Genomic DNA, 22,476 nt, shown 5'->3' on the forward strand with positions numbered 1-22,476 from the left:
TTTGCGCAATGATAAAATGCAAAGATTGAATTCGTTCTGTTCAAAACACTATCTATCAGCAAAACAGCAGAAACAACCTGGCAGCAAGCACCAGCATTCATATACTTGGGCTGCATGCGCCGCTGTTCTGTGGTTCTTGCTTTTAAAGAATAATATTTACACCTTTTATATTTGAAAGATAACGTGGTGCAAAACGACACGGTGTCAGTATATTCACCACAGCATTTGTAGAAACTTCTTTTAAGCAGTTCCGGGAGGTTCCAGGCTGCTGACGGCAGCTTTCTTCGTGCAGCTATAAGAAAAAAGAAATATTTTCGGAATGTGTTCCCGAAGTCTACCAGTGGGCTGTTAGCTGTTAGATAGAGGGCTTCTAATCTCTCAGGCTATTCAATTTAGTCTCTCGGATTAACCACGGGCTCTCCGAGAAGCAGTTCTAGAACGTACGGAACCCAATGTCCCTACAGCGTGGGGAACCCTACGACTACCCCCGGATAATCTGCGGTGATTCCGCAACTTTGAATCGAATAGTCCCTCTGACTTCATACTTGTTATATAAGCAGACATAAAAAGGGAGAAAATTGGGCGCCGGAAAAGGAAAGAAACTATTCTAAAGACCGCATAGTCAAACATGCGAACACACATAGGTAGTACAGGTTTAAAAACGCAACGAATACGAGGAGTGCGAAAATCAAACCCACCGCTATAAGTTGAATCCAGTAGAGAAGTGTCTCAAAATAAATACAAGATATGCGATGAGTTTAACTGTTTTGTATAGTAAAGAGAACCTTATTTGAGTAATGTTTACCTGAACTTGCGAGAAACAAAAGGAAATAAGCAGTTGTCTGTGGGGTATACAGGCACAAATCAAACTACATGACATGAGTGATTACATTCAAATACAACTCATCAGAATCTCCACTCCCGGAAATTTGAGGAATAAAACTACTCCAGGCAATGTTAACGGCACCACATTTGACATGAGAACATGACATACAATGCAGAGTATGGCTATATTTTATTTGTATTTTTACCCTCAGACAATTTGAAAAGAGAAATACTCCAATTGTTCATCGTAAAAAATAGCTGGAAATGGCAATTCAACAGCACGGCTCCTCGGTAAGCCTTATGCTAGAGCTTAAACTCTGCAGGCGATAGTTAAAGCCCCCCAATCAACAGTTTTGGCGACGTGCTCCTCTTTGTTCTAGTATATACACGGAAAAATTCTTCTTCCTTGAGGATCCCTCTAGTGCAAGAAGTTGTTCCATATATATATATACATATATATATATATATATATATATATATATATATATATATATATATATATATATATATATATATATAATAATTTAGCAAGGAAATGAGGGGCTCGTTGAGGAAAATACAGAAAGATAGGGCAGCAGTCTACAACGCCAAAGGAGGCATAGGGGTGTGGTTAGGCTCTTTTCTTTTTCACTACGGTTAATGAAGTAAACTATTTTTTAATACACAGAAGAACGAAAGAAAGAAAGAAAAACACGCGCCCAGAGTGGGGACCGAACCCACGCCCCGGGGGTCGAAAAGAAGGTCCCCTTCTCCCCGTGTAGTCAGAGTGGCGCTGGCTACCACCCTCAAGCGTCAGATACACTTCTAGTAAATATAAATAGCCCAGAAAGTGAAGGAGAACACAGTCGCCCAGATAGCCGAATTGGTAAGGCATTCGACATGTAATCGAAAGGCGTGGGTTCGGTCCCCACTCTGGGCGCGTGTTTTTCTTTCTTTCTTTCGTTCTTCTGTGTATTAAAAAAATGTTTACTTCATTAACCGTAGTGAAAAAGAAAAGAGCCTAACAAAACCCCTATGCCTCCTTTGGCGTTGTAGACTGCTGCCCTATCTTTATATATATATATATATATATATATATATATATATATATATATATATGTATATATATATATATTTATATATATATATATATATATATATATATATATATATATATATGTATATATATATATATATATATATATATATATTGTCAGCGCTTACTTGTGCACCTGTGAACTGCCCCACACCGTGCCCGTCCACCGTCTACCGGTGTGGTCAACCCCTCACCTGTCCATAACCATTACAATCATCATTTGTACATAATCATTATCTCAAGTCGCGTGTGCATGGAATCGCGATCTGGCAAGTAAAGGACGGAACCGTTCGTTCTGCTGCCTCCCTGAGAGAACCGTCCTGTCTCCTTACAAGTTGGAAAGATTGCGCTTGATCCCGACCTCTACTTAGTCCGGCTGCACCCCTGGAGCTCCGTTCCGGTCACCTTTTGTCGGCGCCAACCCCTCCGATGGAGCGAGAAAGCGTGCTGAATGCACACGCTTCTGCCTCGTCGCCATTCCTGGTGACCTGCCCCCAGCGCGACCCCCCGTCTTTTCGTGGCCTTCGGGGCGAAGATGTCGAGCACTGGCTGGAACAGTACAACAGGGTCAGTCAGTTTAACTGGTGGGACAATGGTTTCAAGCTTCAAAATGTCGGATTCCACCTGTTTCAAGTACCCGAAACATGTTATTTAAATAACAAGGCAAGGCTGACTGATAGGGCTACCTTCACCCAAGAGATTCGCAAGATTTTTTTCGTTTCTTCCGCTCGCTTGGATGCAGCAAAGGAGAAACTCGAAAGCTGCATGCAGAATCCCGATGAGACGTACGCGTCGTATATCGAGGATGTCCTCGCTCTTTGCCGTCGGGTTACCACGGATATGTCGGAAGCAGACAAAGTCAAGCATGTCCTCAAGGGAATCGCTGAGTTTGCCTTCACTGCCCTAGCGCTGCAAAATCCATCCAGCGTCAATGACATAAGGGCCGCCTGTCAGCGCTTTGACCAGCTTCCTCCGATTCGCCTACAACGGACTACGGGACTCACTCGTCTTCCGCCAGAGCCAGAGCTGCGAGCTTTAATATGCAGCATCATCCGCGAGGAGCTCCGGAAACATTTTTTACGGCGACGTGATAGCTTCTCCAGCGAGCCGCTTGATTCCTCGCGGAATGGCCATGTCTTCCTGCCTCCTTCGCTTTTCGCGGGGTCTTGCAGATCTGGCAGCGCTCAACACTACCGGTGAGCCAATATTGCTACGCAAGGGCACGGCCGTTGCTTCTGTTGTCGACCGCGAGCCACTTTCTATCGTGTCTAACACCATTACTCCTACACGCATGCGGGATTCAGCACCCTCGGCTGTTCCGCCTAGCATCGCTACCACTGTTAGCCCAGACCTCACGGCGGCACAGACGGAACAATTGCTGGCCGTTCTGAAAAAAGCACAGCGCATCATTCGACGTTTCTTCCCATACACTCAAACGTACGTCTGTCGCCGCGCATCGAATTGAAACAGACGGCTCAGCGTTTGCATGCCGTCATTCATACAGAGTATCTTCGCACGAACGCAAAACTTTAGAACACGTTTCTGACATGCTTAAGCGCGATGTCATACGCCCCTCATCAAGTTCATGGTCATGGCCGGTTGTGCTTGTGCAGAAGAAGGATGGTTCCGTTCGGTTTTGCGTTGACTACCGTGGGCTAAATAAGATAACTCGAAAGGATGTCTATCCGATGCCTCGCATCGATGACGCGTTGGACAGTCTCCACGGGGCAGAATACTTCTCTAGTCTCGACTAACGCACGGGATATTGGAAGATCCCGATGCACGAAGATGACAAGGAAAAAACTGCCTTCGCTACTCCAGACAGCCTCTACGAATTCAACGTGATGCCCATTGGTCTGTGTAATGCCCCAGCGACATTTGAGCGAATGATAGACACTGTTCTCCGGGGGCTTAATTAGAAAAGCTGTCTTTGCTATCTGGACGACATCGTTGTTTTTTCGACTACGTTTATCAACATCTGCAACGTATAGACGAAGTGCTTAGGTGCCTCTCCAATGCAGCACTGCAGCTGAATACAAGAACTTGTACTTTTGCCAGCAAGTCGATAAAAGTATTGGGACACGTCGTTAGTAAAAACGGAATCCAGCCCGACCCAGAGAAAATTGCCGCCGTTCTAAATTTTCCCCGAGCACTACTGCAGAAAGATCTCCGCAGCTTCCTCAGGCTAGCATCCTATTTTTGCCGCTTCATACAAAATCCATACCTTCATAGCTTCGTATCTGAGAGAAGCGTCCTGTCTCCTTACAAGACGCTTCCCTCAGGGAGGCAGCAGAGCGAACGGTTCGGTCCTTTACTTGCGAGATCGCGATTCCACACACACACGCGACTTGAGATGACGATTATGTACGAATGATGATTGTAAGAGTTATGGTCAGGTGAGGGGTTGACCACACCGGTAGACGATGGACGGGCACGGTGTGGGGCAGTTCACAGGGGCACAAGTAAGCAATTACAATATTTATTTATTTATTTATTTAGTACATACTGCAGGCCCAGTTTGGGCCCAAGCAGGAGGTGCGATACAGCGCATACGATACACGCAAATAAACAGCACAAAAATCTACGGAAATCATCGTACTAGCGAACACTAAACATTGTGTTTCGTCGCCTCTTTTACCTTTGTCTCTGTTTAGTGTTCGCTAATACGATGATTTCCTTAGTCAGTAACCAACTCGCCCAACGTACCGCCTTAGTAGTACAAAAATGACGCCGCACAATATGGCAGAATTTTAATGAAAAATTAGTGCAAAAAGAAGAAAATTACAATTTAATAAAGAGGACCCCGTATTACCAAAGCAAAATCAAAATGGTTAATTATTAACATGCAGTTTTTTTAGTGTAGCCAACTGAGACAGAAATTATTTGGTACGCTGGCTGCCGTAGACGTCCATGTTAAATCAAACAGCTGCAAACGTATTTTTCGCCACAATGGTATAAAAAAGCGTATACCGTAATGAGGAAAGTGTCCCAACGTGAGGTTGTGGAACTTCCGCAATCATAAAGCACACGCAGACACCTGCGATTCTCTCCAGCGTGTAGTCAAGTCATTTTCAAGTATGCTGTATCCAGTTCCAGTTTTCCCAGCAAGCTTCAGCGCGAGCCCTATCTTAGGGTGTTAGTCCACGTGAATCCGGTAGAAAATCTTATGTATGGAAACCGCATAGCCAAAATGTTACATTTATTCTGACACCATATGTTACAAACGGCAATGTTTGCAATAAATGCTCCATTTATTTTCACACCGATTGTTTTAAACTTGCAGTACGATAACATTTCGTAAAGTTTGGTTGTGAGTGTGGGTTGCGGTGCTAGTCACCCCTATCTTGTGAATCTGGTGCCCCAAACGTCGGTTGTTGTGGCCTACAATAGAGCAGCGCTCCTTGTTTGTCGCAGCTACGACGTTATGCGTTCACGCCACATTGTTTTTGTTTAATCCATTGGGATGTCCTCTAATATTACTCCTTCAGAAATGTACTCCGAAGAGAAGTTGCAAGCTGAGGCTCATGCGCCATCTGGTCCCAAATTATCAGAGTGTCTATAGAGACTGGCGGATATGTCAGTGTCGATGATTATTACAGTCTTAGAAGCACTGGTGGCCACTAAAGCTACAACGAAGACAGAAGGCAGCCCAGATTAATTTGTCTTAGCAATAGTCACGGCTTTTGCAGGAAGGTTACCGTAATAGTGAGCTATTGTCAAATTGCTTGGGAGGGGGGTGCTCGGTGAGCCCATGTTAACTCCCCTGCAGATAGTCGCAAACAATACATGGTGCCACGCTCCACCGGGTGGAGCCCCGATACAATAAATATGTAATGTATAATCAGTCGCCTCTTTTCTTTTGAGCACAGCACACTTTAATTAGTTATGTGTAAATGTTTTTTATTCATAAATGTTAGAATGCTTGTGCAAAGGCTGTTCTGAAATAGATTCCGGTGCGGCACTGCCACCCAGCACGTAACCCAATCTTAACGACACATAACCATCCTAGAATTCATAAAGAATGCGTGTAATATTCCCAAAGACCATTTTCACAATGAACAAAAATTACAATGTTAAGTTCAATTTTACAATTATAGGAGTTCGACCTCCCTCGTTGGAGAACCATCTAAAATCCCTTTATTGAAAAGGGTCCTATAAGCAGAATGCTAGTCGTAGTGCCTTCTGAGACAAGCGGAAGTGCTCAAAGGAACAAGTACATGGCGCCAGATTTGAATGCTTGCTGCAAAACGGAGTGCATGGCAGTGCTCTCTACACAAAAGGGCAACGCTGTCACTGTGTGAGACAACCGTGAAAACTTGATTAAATCCAACCAGATATTACGAATTTCCCGGTGTAACGAAAGAACTTGGAATCTCAGACCAGCGCCTATAAGGCTTAATGCTTTTATTACATCCACCTTACAAAATACTCACGCCATTTGTGATTTAACGAAGTATTTTGAGTAGCACATTTAAGAAAGCACCAGTTTTGCAAGTTTTTGCCCGAACGCACCGAAGAGTACTTCGCGACGGCAAAAAACACGAGGCATGTTGTTAAGTTTCTACGCAGCTCTACGGGAGAAACTAAGCATTTTCGTGGCCGCAGACCACGCCATCTCGGCCAGAACGCTTTCCACAATCTTAAATTGCAAGGGCGTCAACATCCATGCCACTTCGTGCTATACTGCGTCGAGGTCGAGGAAAATTCAAGAACGCCGCGCACGGGACGTTGGATGGAGACCCAGCCGTGGCGTAATGATATAATACAAAACAACGTTCCGCTCAGAAGGAAATGGAACATCAAAAGCCGCGTTATTTTGCGCGTCCTTCGAGATGCGATGACTCCAGGGCAAACGCATGCTGGCGTAATATTTTTACCGCTGGCTTTTAGAACATTTCTAAATTATCTGCAGCCGAGAAACGCGGCCACCGCAATTAGAATGTCGTAGTAGCTGCTGGGATGTTCCTTTTTTGATGTGGAATTTGTGGATTCAAGTGCTATGTAATACGGCATTCCCGATTTGAGGAAGTTCTCAATTTAACTAAACAATTTGCGGTTCCCGGTCACTTTGTTTGATCAGATTTTGCCGGTGCTATATTTTACGTACGCCTAAGAAAAGTGTACTGTGGTTTCTCCTAAAGTCAGATCGATTCGCGGGATGCATATTAAAAAAATGGAATATCGAAGTAAAAAGCAGGGCAGGCCAGCAAGTTTGTTGAGGAATCGTGATGCTCAGTGAGGTTACAAACGTGCCACTTTTTGCAGAGACTGGAAGCTCGTCCTTGAGAGCGTGGCGAAACCTCTGGAGGCCACAGCTGGGGAATATAACCTTGCAAACTCTGAGCGCACATCCAACGATCCGACAGCTCGTCTATTAGGCTAATCAGTTTATCTGTGGACACCTGTCGCCATCAGTAAGGCTCCAGGGGGTCCACGCATTCAGTTTCAAGACATTGCTTCAAGAGAACCAATGCAGCACAAAATTATTCATAACGGTGTTCCATTCAGAAAACACGAATTAGCCCAAACTCTAGCAGTTTTTTGCGTTTAAGGGGTTGGCTTCTAACTGTTCCAAGGCATTTAAACAACTGAAAACAGTTCGTGCTCTTGAAACTGAGAAAGAACAAAAGTGACCTCATTTGCTACAAATAACGAAATTTTTCACGCACCTTTTTTTGGAAAACCCTGTTGTTGATATTTCCTTACTTATGCTTGGAAAATAATAATGCTTGCAAAATAACTTCGTGTTATCAACGGCCGAATATTCTTTCAAGCAACGTCAACGCAAAAAACACTACATTACCAGAATAAACAATTTTAAGGCAGGCACCTGTGGATTCATTGCTTTGGGTAGGACGATGTCGCCCTCTTTGCTGGTGCTTGAAGCTTCGGAACCAGAGTCACAATAAATCCCTTGGAGGTAGGGCTAGAATAAAAACAGATGAATATCAAGAACTAATCGATTCAAGAACTAATCGATTGGGGTAGGTTACACTAGTTTTATGCTATATCGACTAAGAATTGTTTCAGGCATTAAAGGGACACTGAAGTGATATGTAAACATTGCGGGATTACTAGCGCAAATTGTAGTCCGGAGTCCCCAGGCCATGTTTCGACCACTCTAGGCGCGTTTACGCGATTTTATTTAGTAGAAAAACTAATTCGAAAATGCTGTCCTCCTCTCTTTACGCTCGCCCATTTTCTGTGGCGTTTTCGTGTGACGTCAGGAGGGGATGAGCTGGCAATTGGCTGCGATACTGCACGGCTCCCCGGCCTTCAGACAGAGTCAGTCGGCCCAGCGTTTCGTCCGCCGGCCGCCGGCGGGTCGTCGCAATCAAGGAGGTTAAAAAAAATGGCTTGGTCGCAATTCGTTCGCTTAGTTGAAACGAAGCCAGGACACGTTTGTGAATGGAAGAATGTGTCTTTCTTTACTTGGTTTGTTTCTACACTGTATCTAGCTCCAAGTCAAGGTCGCTTCACACAAGCGCTGCACAAGCGCACATGCGACGCTTCGCTGACTGGTACGCCAGTAGAATAATATAAGGCCTCTTGAAGGCGGGAGAAGAGTCAGCGAAGTCAATATAGGTACTAAGGAAATATAATCAACTGATATTTTTACCGTACAGCGTAAAACTAGGGCGCGGGAAGCATTTTTTTGCGCTGGGCGAACAAGACAGCGGTCAGCAGCACGACTACGCATCTGCGAACGCTTTTCCGTCTACGAAATGCAATTGCTAGACGTGAGCTACTGTGGAAACTCGGGCGACGCTTACTGCACGAGAGCAGTACAACAAATAGTCACCTAAGCTGCTTGAAATGCCAAAACTAAATAAAAGTGTAAACCGGTTGTACAATATATACCCTATATTAGCCAGGCCTTCGCAACCCGGTTTGGCTCAGTGGTCTGGGGCGTTAGGTATGTCACCGCAAGTGTTTTGCAAGTCACCAGTTCGAATCCCCGCGGGTACGTGTTTTTTTTTGTAAGTTAACTTTTTTGTTTTCCGCCGATGTTTTCTATATTGAGTTCACCTTTTTTTGGGCCGCAACGTTCATGGCTAGACGAACTAGTTCACAAAACGCGCGCAGGCTGGCACTGGCGCGCTAGCGAGTTTTCGTTGGCGTGCTGTTGCCATATGCACCGACTGCTTGCAGGCAGTGGGCACAGGCCAGAATGAACAGACCCTTGGCCTGGTGCGAACACGCTTTTTTACGATACAGGCATAAGGGAGGCAAGCTCCAAATATGGGGGAAAAGCGCATGACATTTGGGCGTCTGCGGGTACGCGGAGGGCGTTCATGCACTGCGTAGGTCTCGGCTAGTGAATGCTACGACTACAAGCCGTACTGGGAGGCTTATCTCGTGCATTTTACAGCCGACAACATGGCAGAAGCGCGGTACGATGATTACTGAGATATTGAGAATGCCCATCCAACAACGCCATTGGTTATGTTTTACAGAACCGAAACCGAAACCGAAACTTGTTTGATTGCTAACCTTGGGCATCGTCCAATCACGGCGCCCCTCCTCCCAACGTCACAGCCTTAGTTGGTGCGGCCGCCGCAAATCGCGCATGGTAGTTTTTCTTCTTTCGCGCTTTGTAAAATAATTACCGATTTGTCAACCGGATAAACGATGAAAAGTGTGCTAATTTGAGCCAGTCTACGCAGTGAAAGCAAAAACGGGAGCTTGACAAATTCACTTCAGTGTCCCTTTAAAGGCATGCTACAAGATTTTGAGGGTATTTACTTAGAAATACTGTGTTCTTGAGTTGTGGCCGATGCTGCCAAAGCAATTTCGAGAAGAAACCGTCACCCAGTGAGCTGAAATCTCTTCCCAACGTTGCAGATAACTCAAGGACAAGGAAGGTATTGGTACTAGCCTTGCGCACATAAGATAGTCCTTTCGCTTCCAATGAATATGCCTAAAGGGCCACATCACAATTATTTATTGGGATTCTGTAAGGGCACTACGAAGCACTCCACCTTTAGGGCGGGGAATGGTATCTCTATCGGGTCCGATTAGGTGGTGTCAGGACAGATGACAATTTCTTTGCCCAGCTTGCGTCGTATCATCTGATCTACAACAAGCTAGTGGAAAAAAATTAGACAATGTTCATGAAACTTATTTTGTCTTGTCGCTGAAAACAATACAAATGCCGAAGGCAAAAAAAACCGACTGTATTTGTTATGATAACGCAAATTTGCTGCACAAAGTTTAGAAGCTTTTAATGGAATAAAAATCAGCCGAAAATGAAAGACACAGAAGAAAACGGCAGGACACGCCAGCGTTGTCCCGTCGTTTTTTTCTGTCCCCTGGTTTTCCGCTGGATTTTGTTTCATTCAAACATGTACGAAGTAGCCCAGTCTAACACCTTGGTATCAGAAGCTTCTGTTGCGGAAGTTGAATCCGGACTTGCGGTACCATGTTTTTGCAAATACCCAAAGAAAGCAAGCAGAAGTGTAATAATCTGGAGGTTCCCCTCTAAGTGCTGTCACGAAAAAGGATTTCATTCGAGCGCGATCACAAATGTAACAGATAAATGCAACAAGTATGCAACTTGTTTAGAGCCGTTTTATTCAATTGAGCCAAAGTCAACAGTGCGGATAACGTGGAACAATTACAGCGAAATCCATCTTGCTGAGGACAAAGAACCCCGTACTTGTGTACAAAGGTTTTTATGCAGTTTGAAAGGAGTTTTTCAAAAATATTATTTACAACGCTAACAACAGATATCGCTCTTTAACTAGACAGATTGGAATTGTTGCCGTTTTTGTAAGGTGGGATTACTTTTCCAATTTTTAGTATGGATGGGTAAGTTTTGCTTTCTATACAATGAATAAATAGATTGCATAATATTGGATCTAAAACGTCTACGTTTTCTTTCAACAATCGTGCTGCAATATGGACTAGTGCAGCAGAGTTGTAATGGAAAGATTTTTAATAATGTAAACAACTTTGGAAAGTTCAATATCATACATCACAAACGTATTGCCAACTGAGTTTGACGCAATGTAGCCGTCTACGGAGCGAACAATTTTGTTTGCCAGAGCATTGCCTAAACCAGAAAGAAGGTGTTGAACGCTTCGACAGTGCTGTTGCGAACGCTGTCAGAAGTAACGCGCTGTGATTGACGGCCCCAAGAAACCTCGCCTATGATGCACCATATTTTGCGTGTATCCCCAGATGCCTCTTGGATGCAGCGTGAGTAGTATTGTTTTTTGCATGCTCGGAATATAACGAATTTATTGCGTTTTAGCTTGTGCTGATTTAAATAGTAACTGCTTGTCTATTGAGGTTTCCATTTAATGTCCAAGAAATTCTGTTTTCGTAGTTGAAAAATCTCTTCATTCATCCAAGGGCATATTGGTAATTGATATGAACATGTAGGGAGTACGCGACGGAATTTACTAACTGCGTTTTGAAGAATTAATCTTAGGTTAGAAAACTCAGTATTAACAATATTGTCGTATATATCGTCGAAACTGATTTGCAAGAGTCTCTGTCTCAGCATCGTGTAATCTTCCTGGCTAATATGCCTTCGATGTTCCTTTTAGTCTGTATTAAGTTATTAAGTACACTAAAGATTAGATGATGATCCGCAATGGGTCCATTGAAGACGCCAGCATGAACGTCAGTATCTTTATTTGTTAGTGCGTGGTCTATAATTGATGAAGATACGCTTGTCACACGCGTGGGGGTGTTTATAATATTTCTGACTGCAACAGGAATGAGTAATCTTTATGAGCATCATGACTAGCATCAAGGTTAACGTCCCCATCTACCACAACGGGATCAGTGTGCGTTGTTGATATCGTCCTGAAAATCATTTCCAGTTTTGCAACCAAAAACGGGTAGACTAGAATTGGGAGGCCGATAGATGACACCAACAAGGAGAATGAATTCTAACTTCACAAAAAAGGCTTTTATTAAAGAAGAACTGCCGGAAATTGATGGCAAGGAAGTGAAAGAAAAACTTTTTTGAACAAAAAGGGCGACGCCGCCACCGTGATTTCGCGACTCTCTCGGCTGTGAGGTAAACCTATAATCAGCCATTACAACCTGCTCTTCTCTTTGCAGCCACCTTTCCGTGATTCCAATGACATAAAACGGTTGGGCACGCTCAGACAACTGTGCTACAAGTAACTCTAAGTTATTTCTCCTAATTCAAACATTGCAGTGAAATATTGACGAGCTCGTTTTGCCAGGAAGTTGTTGAACCTGGACATATTTTTTTTGTAAATGTAAGCACACGACTTTGACAAGGTTATCTTCGCAAGGTATGTTAAAAACCTCCGCTTTTTTATTTTCTCATTAGGATCCTGCCGTCAGAAACTCAAGCGAATTTCCAGCTTTTCTCACGCTTTTCATTTATCGTTTTGCAAAGCAGAAGTTTCTTTTCAGGGCATCGATGTTCGTTGATATAAACTGGTTGGTTTGTTGCAAATCCAACGATCGCCGTGTTAAGTCTGTTCTTTTTAGCAACCTGCAGGACACTATCTCGAGTCGACCTTGAGTCAAACTTAATAGTGACGTTAGGAAGCCCCTTTGTAGCTACTCGATGCACTACGTCAATATCCTGAGAAGGAACGTCAACACCTAGCCGTGTTGTGATTTGCTTCAGCGTTTCCTTTAGGACCTTGTTTTCTGTAAAGGGGACACCTTTCAGCTCAAGGTTATTCTTTCTGCTGTACGGCTTCAGCTTTCCAAGTTGCCTTCTGACGTCCTTCATTTCCCTATTCAGTTTCTCATTTTCGCGGTGACACTCAACGCTCCGACTATTGGCTTCAGGGAGCTCCTCCCGGATAGACTTTACATCACCCTTGAATTCCTCGAGGCAGTCATTAATCAATTTCATTTATTTTATTGAAGTCGTGACAGAAGTAAGTTCAGTTTTGATATCAGTGGTTGAGGAACCAAGAGCGGTTACCGCGGCTGTGAAGTTATTCATGTCCTCGATGAACTTCGACGTCGTTTCAACCAGGACCTTAGCGATTTCTTTAATGCTAGTTGTTGCTTTACCTCCGAGGCACTTTGCAAACTCGGTCAAAGGATCGGTTTCCATGTTATCTTTTGCCATCCTAATGTGTTAAGTATTGCTGGACAACACAGTTTCAACCAACAAAACCCTCAGAGCAATTCAAGCAGCCGCAGTACACCAGCTTATATTGTGCACATAAACGTATGAACAGTACCTGCAGTGATACAGAAAGCGGTTCAGCGACGTTGTCGTTCAGCTGCCCGGACCACTCTGATGTGGCGTAGCTGTTGGCCGGGTATTTATGGGCGACGGGGGCGTGAGCGAGTCCTCTCCGCATGCGCAGAAGCCTGGTCGGTGTTCCGCAGAAGCCGTTGAAGCCACGTGCCTTTGCAGAGGCTAAGACGGGCCAGCGTGCTGATGTGATGGCGTCCCAGGCTTCGGAAGGAGATGCCACGCCCGGCGCGTACCGTTTGGCCGCTATCCTACAGTGATACAGAAAGCGGTTTAGCGACTTTGTCGTTCCGCTGCTGGGACCGCTCTCCAATGCCCTCTAAAACGGCCTTAAACTGGTGGTGTCTGGCTGGTCCATCTCTCCTGGCATCGGCTCTCATTGTGAGGAGAAGCTAGCTCTACCCTAGATCTGCTGTGTCTGCTGCTCCTCAAGAAACGTTACGAACAAATCTTCATTCTATGAATACATAACTCGGGAAGTGAAGCCGGCCCTATACCCGTCCACGTGTTATTTCTGTCGCTTACCTGGCACCCTCTACCATCAAGTATAGGAGTGTGGAGAAACCTCAGCTCTACCACCCAACCAGTGTCCCTCTTACGCGCAGTGGGTGGCCTGCCTGAAAAGTCCAGTCCCTGGGACGCAGCGCACACTGGTGAAGAGGGCCTGGACCGAAAGCCAATGCCAGGGTACCCGGACTAGGGACGACCCCCCACCAGGCGGGTATCCTAACCGCAGCACCAGCGCTCGTAATATAAACATTTATCCTTCCTCCTTATATGGTTAGGAACACGGTCTTTCCCGCTGGCTACAACGAGGCCTCAATGCCGAGGAATCACAAAATGTGTGAACGAAAAACAATCACAAGTATGTGCAAATCTGTGCGCTATATAGTGTTCGGCAGAATCATTACACAATACCTTCAAGCTCTGCTAAAATCCGGCAAACATCGACTGTCTTTACCGCGTATTAGACACGTCCAAGGGTAGCGTCAGTGGAAGGCAACTTAAGCATACCATCCCGCTTCTTCGAGAAATGGGAGGCAAGTTTCACCGGGATACGGCCCGTTCGTCACATGGCGTTTCGTCATAGGCCGGTTCGTAATAGGCCGTTTGGTTACATAGGATCATTCGTCATAGGCCGGTTCGTAATGGGCCGTTTGGTCACATGGGATCATTTGTCATAGGCCACTTTGTCACTTAGGAAAGATCGTCACAGGTGCACAAAATGTATGCCCACGTGTTGTTGTTTTTGCCACTCGAAAGAGAGAAGCGAGGCACAGGTTTAGTTAGTTTTTTTTTGTACTTTGGGTCGTACATCTAGCAAAGCTCAACAAAGAATGCACGCCAGAGTGGGCAAGTAGGGTGACGTGTTCGGACAAGATTATAGATGTGAGTTCAACAACCCAAGACAGAAAAATGAGACAGGGACATAGCCAAAGTTCTTGGAAGACGGGCCAGGCGTCTGGTTCTAAGTGGTCCTGTAATAGGGAAAGTGGTAGCACCGACCTTCTCGTTTTTGGAAATTTCACATGGGCCATTTCGTGTCACTTATTAGTGGTTTAATACAAGTTATGCAACTAATTATTTGATGGACCTTTCGACAGTAGCCATCTGCTCCTGCGCGGGGTGCCGGTCCGCCATTTTTGGCAGTAGCTCTCGGGCAAAATAAACAATAGGGCGCCCCTTCAGCTAGCTGCTTGGGTAGCGGATATGCGTCCTACAGGGCTGCACGTTTTCATATCCTCCTTTCGGACAGTTCGAGTGAGCTCTTATGTGCACACAAAAAAAGCCTTTCCAAGAAAAGGGGCAAAAATGACCCCTCTGTGAGCACTTGGCTACCAGTGAGGGAGCACCGAAAATGAAAACAAAAAGTGAAGAAAAAGGAGTGCTACGGCCACTGCAAATTAGTCACGCGAGCGTGCGCCTGCTACCGTGACATTCATGTGAAAGGCAAGGGGGACGGGTAGAAGCGGTATGGACTACAAGACCAGGATAATTCGTGCGCGGGTTCCCCGAAAGCCAAACATTTTTTGGGGCGGGCCTTACAGGCAATTTAGGATCGCCGTGGCGGCCGCTAAGAGGACCGGTACTGCGGAAAGGTGTGCAAAGTAGTTATAGTCATGCCTCACCACCACTTACGTCTAAAAAAAGCCTCGAATTTTGTTTTTGCGTTCCTCTGACGAACTTTCCTAAGTAATAAACTGGCCTATGACGAATGATCCTATGTGACCAAACGGCCTATTACGAACCGGCCTATGATGAAAGATCCTATGTGACCAAACGGCCTATTACGAACCGGCCTAGGACGAAATGCCATGTGACGAACGGGCCTACACCCAGTTTCACCCGCTCGTTATCTCAAGATCGGCGCGATCGTATTGAGAGGGAAAGGGAAGGAGACGCTGCATCTGGTGTCCTAGTCTTCAGGCTTAACCCGTGAGCGCCGTGTCATCGCTTTACCACGTTTTCCTAAACCTGAACTATTTCTCCCGCAACAAATTTCTCTCTCTCTCTCTGTCTCTCTCTCTCTCTCTCTCTCTCTCTCTCTCTCTCTCTCTCTCTCTCTCTCTCTCTCTCTTTATCCCGCTATTAGTAAAAAGCAAAATTGTTCCTCCCGGCATTTTAATCACAGAATGAACATTTCGAAACACTAACAATGGCACATCCACTTTCGAACAGACCAACATATCGCATACGCAACCTTTCACGCCCAGATTTTAATCTAGAGAAACGCAGAGGGCCTTTGTCTTTCCTGGGCCACGGCTAAATATTCCCTGGTTGGTCGTATTTCTCTCTTTAATGACCTTTAGTGCTCCTATAGCATTGATCAGGAATGCAGAAACTGCATACGAAAGCACTCTGTGGCAGTCGAGTGATCGTTTTGGCACCTTACATCTTTGGATACAAACGTAGATGTTTCTGCAGCTTTTTTGTGCACTTAAAAAGAGTATTGACCGTCCTTTCACACTTCCGCGACAGGAGTTGAAATTGAATGATTTGATCTAAAGAGGGATTGGTCAGTCGTTGATCGACGATGAAAAGTTTACTAGCCCATGGTAGACGGCATGTGGCAAACAAACGAAGGTATACTTAAAAAAAGTCCAGTTTCTTTGCCCTCATTTTTTGCAAAGCATTTCACAGGACCGCGGTTCTCAGATTGGGGCCGCCAACAGAAAGGGGTCCTTAAAGATGCTTGGGAGTTCGTTGGTCGCCCTGTGAGACTCCGAAATTCCTTTTTTTTCAAACCCAGCGGCCAACTAAAAAAAGCATTGATTCCGAACCTATTCGAGCACCCTCACAAGGTTCGCTGAGGCCTCTGTAAAAGTTTCCCCACAGCATCCATATGTTCTGCCTGCCAGAATAATTCTGTAACAATTCCAAATTTCGTTAATCACACAAAAGTCGGTTAAATTCTGACTCGAAAGACTTGCGTTTAGATTCTTTTGCTAATTTCGATACCACCTTAGTAAAAAAGGGAGAAATTCATGAGTCGTTTTCGGATAAATCCTACATCTTAATAAGTTCGTTTTATTAAAGTGAGAAAAAAGGCAACGTGGGCACCTCAGCTTCGCTGGATATATTCATGTTATCAGTGAATTATTGGGCTGCCATTTTTTATTTTGTTAGTGAAGATGTCGAAGCAGTTTGAATGCTCCAAAAGCAAGGTATACTGTGTTTAACTTGACCAATCACCCATTTAGTATTTCGTTTTCTGCTGTTCACTTTATGAGAAATATACGAACTGCCCCACGCACGCACATACACCAACACATTGGTCACAAATATATAAGCTCCTTCGCTGGATTCGGTGGGGGTCCTTTGCGAATATATAAGCGCTATAACAAGGTGCGTTGTGAACAATTAAAAGATTTACGGAAGGGGCGTGACGGGCTGTGGCATAGAATAGGATAGAATTTATTATAATGTAATGGGAAGCTTGTTTAGTAGTGTTCAAGTTTTTACTGCAGCAGGTGAAAATATATCAAAACGAGCAAAAGAGCCCGTGCAGCATTGTGAGCTGAGAGAAAGAACCCACGTCTGTTGGCCTTTTTGTTCGGAAGTGTTTAGTGCAATGCTTTCCTGCTGCGACCTTGTGATACCGAAGTATAAAAAAGGCTATTGGCCCAACGCAGCCACAGCCCGCTATGTGTGACCGCGTAGCACCATTACCGCATATCAGGTCAGTGATACCGTTTTAAATTATGGGACGGTGCCCTGCAGTGTTCCCCTAACTGCGGGCGTGGTTCCTCTGGCGCTGATTTCTCGAAGCAAGAAGCGATCGGGAAGGAGCAGGTGATGCAGTTTAAGCAGTATGTAACGAAGTTGACCAAGATTCGCAATTTTTTGTTACATACAGGTTTTCGTTACATGCACATTTTGACTTAGGGCTTGTAGCAATAAAGCAGAAAAGGAGCCAAAATACCAGACATCCGTGAAGGTGAATTTAAACGTCAAAGATTTATTTCACAGTGAATAAGTGCGTGAGTTGTGCCTTCTGGTTTTGTACGAGCTTAGGCACTACACGGCGCTACAAAAAAAAGCAAGGTCACTAATTCCCGTATTAAAAAAAAAGTAACTTAAGTATCACTTTTTCGCTTTCACACTTTTCGGCGCTTTAACGCGTTACAAACACCAAAACAATGCTGAAACGGTGTCTTTAAAGGAACGCGATGTTCTTTACCGCACGAAAGATTCTTGAGAGGATGCTATCTGGGTACTTTCCACGCGGCAACATTATTCTGTTTCGCCAGTATTCTTTCTCGCCGTTAAAATTGTGCGCTTTTCTTGAAAAGAGACAACTTTTTATTTCTAGCAACAGTCATCACCGACGAAGCGATACCGCCAATAGAAGTGGAGACGCGCGACTACACGCCGTCAGGACGGCCTAGCACCTGAAAACTAAAGACTGGAACCGCAACCGCACTCATACGTGGAACCGTGTGAGTGCGAAAAAAGAAACTGTGCATGGTAGTTACTTTTGCTAGCTGGTTTGGCGTCATCCGACACAAGCAAACCAGAAGTGACTGCTACGTTAACCACGGGAAGGTGATAGCACCTGCGTTCATCATCATCATCAACAACATCATCGTCGTCGTCGTCATTGTCGTGACAACTTTTGTGTTTAGGAGATTCCAGACGTTTTCATTGCTGCAGGCTTCTTACGTTAATGCTAGTATTCAATAAATTAGTGCATTTCTACGGTGTGTTTTAAAATAAAAGTGAAAAAAATGACTGGTTAGCTCGCTGACTTCGTTACATCACGGATAACCGCCGCGGCGTTTCGTTGTACAGAGGTGGCGAACACACGGGCTTCATTGAGGGTCGCAATGGGAAATTGCAAAACTTCGTTAAATGCAGGAATTCGTTACACAGAGGTTCGTTACATTCATGTTTAACTTGAGTGGAATGCGCGCTATACTAGTTAGCTGCGCCTAGCTGAGGTCTCGACAGCAGGCATCCGCAACCAGATAACGCATCGGTTAGTTTTGGTCGCAGCTTCCGTGGTCCATAAACTTCAGCTCAAGACTGTACATTGCACCACAAATTGCATACAAGAACTACTTTTGGCAGCTCTTGCGAAAGATAACCGACAAATTGCGCTATGCAGATGACATGCGGAGTAGCTGCTCCACAGAACCTGGCCTTGTGCTCCGTAAACAAAGAGCCTAAAACATCGATGGAAGAATGTGTGATTTCTTTAGTAACACACTCGTGTAAAGTTCCAGCACGGAAGCGTCGACATAGAAGCTGAAAGCGGCTTACCTGGGTGCGATCTCCGCGAATGCTCCACAGTGGTGGGCTGCCTCGCCGAAGGGCCGCTAGTGTTACAAACTCTGTTGCCTCGGAAACAAACGATAGTTGCCAGATTTTTTCCACATCCCCTATAACTTAAAAGAAAAAAAAAGACATCGGATAAAAAAACCGCTCTGTGACGAGTTTCTGCAGCAACAGGCTGCATCAGAAACCGGAACTTCGGCTACCAATCATGGATGGTTTTATTTCACAACACCAAGTAATTGCGAGACGCCTTCTGATGTAAAAATAGAAATATGGAGGATTGGTTCTAAATCAGTCAGTAATTTTACGCTGCAAGTATTACGGGCTACACACAGATAATTTGGAATGATTGAAAGACCGCTCATTAGTTTGAGAGCTTCTCTTTATCTGGATGTTGTTTTTGGTGATTGCGTGGGGACGCTGGATTTCCTGCTACATTGTGATTTATGAGGTCGTATAGATAATTTTTGGGTTTGCTTCACGTGACTGCATTGCTTTGATTTTATCGCCTGAGTCAGCTAGACAGATACACATTCACGATTTTGTGACTTTATTCTTTTGTTATTTATATACATTTGTAAAATAATGGTGCGGGCGTTATACATGGCGTCCTACACTGCAATTTTGTTTGTAAATTTTCTGTAATACTTCTTGTTAGTTTCCTGTCAGGTACAGATGTTGCTAATCTTGAATAAAAATATCTAAAACAGGCGAAAAACTCTATTCGCTGCTCCTGCACTTTTGCTTGGGTATACACTATTTTACGTTTAAATATTCTACACTAACAATCACCTTTCGCTTCCTCTTGAGTCACCGTTACTTTATTACCTTGTAGTATTGGTACCACTTTATGCTCGAGAAATGTCTTTCTTGAGCTGCCCCAGCTGCCATCGCAATTACCCGCTTTTGTGGCTCAGTGGCTATGGTGTTGTGCTGCTGAGCGCGAGGTCGCGGGTTCGATTCCCGACCGCGGCGACCGCTTTTCTGGTGGAGGCGAAAAGCAAAAATGCTCGTGTAACCGAGATTTCGGCGCACGTTAAAGATTCCCGGATGGTCAAAATTAATCTGGAGTCCTCCACTACAGCGCACCTCATTGACCTTCGATGCTCTTCTCGATTTCATAAAATCGCAGCGATTTCGCCGTGTTCTGTTTGTAATCAAATCGTAAGGCCGTGTGCATACTGCTGTCGAACTGTAGTAATAACCTAACAGATCCCAACGAAGTTATAAGATATTCCGTATAAAAACACAAAAACATTTGGCATGTATTATAAAAATTAGGACAGCAGCTGAGACTGGCACGAAAAACGAAGAACACATTTATTCATGTTAAAAATGACGTAAACACCAGAAGGCGATTAAGTAACGTTGACCCAAAGGTGAGCGAAAAGCGGATGTTGAACACAAGGTCGTCAAACAATTTGTATACCCTATTTTTGTCTTTCAATCGGGTTTAGTAGCATAGCTGGCACTTCAACTTCAATACAAGCCTCGTGGTGTTATAACCTTCCTGGCCGTCACCACCTCCAGGCTATACTCTGCTGCTATATTACAATTTGATTGCGTGATCACGCATTCAAAGACGGCCCTGGCCATTGGTTGAACATCGGACCATAGAGTTTTGATACTAATGACATAGGGAGGAAACTACACTGGCGCTGCAATCGTTCAACCATCATGGAGCTGATTGTCTGACGTAGACTCGTTATTTTTGAAGTTAGCTTAGCGTGAATCTTGGAGGTTTGTATATATACTCGGCTTCATACGTTTCCTCGCCATCAGTTTCGGTGTCTGCGTCTAAAGTGTCGGCGGCTCATTCCGGGGCAAAATTTTTGTTGGCTTTCGATTCCAGCGGCTGTGAAAAGCAAATACAGCACGGATCGAATGAATGTATGCTAGAGCCACTGCATCGCCTTTTATCTTCTACTCTAGAACCCTTCACGTGATACGCCATTTAAAACGGCTGCAAACTCGAGATTCCGCACCGGTTAGTGGCACGTAGTGCGAGCACCGTTCCATCCAAGTCCCGTTCATGACGATGCTTGCGATGATAATACGAGCACAGTAGCGCCGAAGGCAAATAAGAATATTTAATAAGCGTTAAGCATGTGGCTTCAGCGGGTGATATCAATGTTTTGGGAGCGTCTACCAGCTCGTGGGTCAACGCCCTATAACTGTGGAAAGCGGCGAAACAAATGAAGGTAGGTCGTATGCACAGGACCATCCCGCCAGTGCAACCGTCACGTGCTAGGCGGTTCCCGCAAACACAACCGAGCTCTTTTTTGTTGCTAATCAGCTGTGTGTATTCATCGGCGTAAACACGTTACATGCACAAACTTCTGGAATACTTTCAGCGCCTGACGCATATGGTATTTAAAGCTGAAGGTAAAAATGATAGTGAAATAACTAATCTGTAATATAATGCAGTAGGATCTCGTTAAGCCGTACCAGACAGGCAGCGCAAATGTACTTATGCAATGGTTGAATGGCTTTAACTGGTGCAACAGAACATTGTAATGATTGCTTGGGGGCCTAACTTTACTTTTGGGCGTTAACTAAGGCTTACATAGCTATGCGCATATTAAGCTATATGGTTGTAAGTGGCAATCACCGGCATGCATGCTTGCTATTCAATGAACTCGCTGTCACAGTCGCTGTTGCTGTCACTGGTCGCAGTTTTGTGCCATCAAGCGGCAGGTGCTGCTGTAGCAACTGTTTGCATTACTGGGACCCTGGCTCAGCGTGGGAAGACAGGCATATTAAACAGACACAGAAAAAGTTTGCGAGTGTAATGTGTGAATTTATTGGGCCACCAGTAAAGTGCAGAATTAGGTTTCAGTCTTCTAGAAAAAAAGCACTCGCCACAGTCATACGCTGTAAGACTAATAGTACAAGCACAACATTGCTGAATACAACAAAAGCAAAAGTGATAACCTACCTTTAGGAGGTTGTTTTTAAAGTTTGAAGGCTGCTGAGTGGCAGATATGCAGACTGCACTATGATAATCAGCCAAGGCATAACCTGTGGCATAAATGTATTTATCGTTCTATACAAGACTGACTGTCAAAATATTGGTACCAGGATTTAGTTTGTAGCCACCTGCCTGCATAGCCATTTTCGCAACCGGCATACCTATGTACGCAGGGTGCTTTATATGGGAACAAAAATATGGTTACCGTAAGTGGGGAACAGATACGTATGCTAGGCTACAATAAAAAGAATATATGAATGGAACCCTGAAAAAGCCTATAGCTATATAGCAGAAGTGCTTCAACGGCATCTGTCAGCACAATTAAAACAGGGAACAATGTCGGATCAACGAATAAAACGAGGTTTTTAAAACACTATACACTGGGTTTGACAATATACAGCCGCTGTGAAGAAAAGTGGGTGGGTACAATCTGCAACTTGATAACACCCAGAAATAGGTGAGGCAGCCTTCTACACCACCGACCATCATCTTTTGAACCCTACTGTTTGTGCAAGGTGGTAAAAGGCAGCTTAACATTTTCAATTCATTATTTGTAGAGATATCACAGGTTTATGTTACGAAATACTGCAGCCACAAGGAAGAATGTCAGTGTTAAAT

Source organism: Haemaphysalis longicornis, unplaced genomic scaffold, assembly GCF_048455015.1.
Source record: "Haemaphysalis longicornis isolate Haplotype H1 unplaced genomic scaffold, Haemaphysalis longicornis Haplotype H1 scaffold_6, whole genome shotgun sequence".
Taxonomy (NCBI): domain Eukaryota; kingdom Metazoa; phylum Arthropoda; class Arachnida; order Ixodida; family Ixodidae; genus Haemaphysalis; species Haemaphysalis longicornis.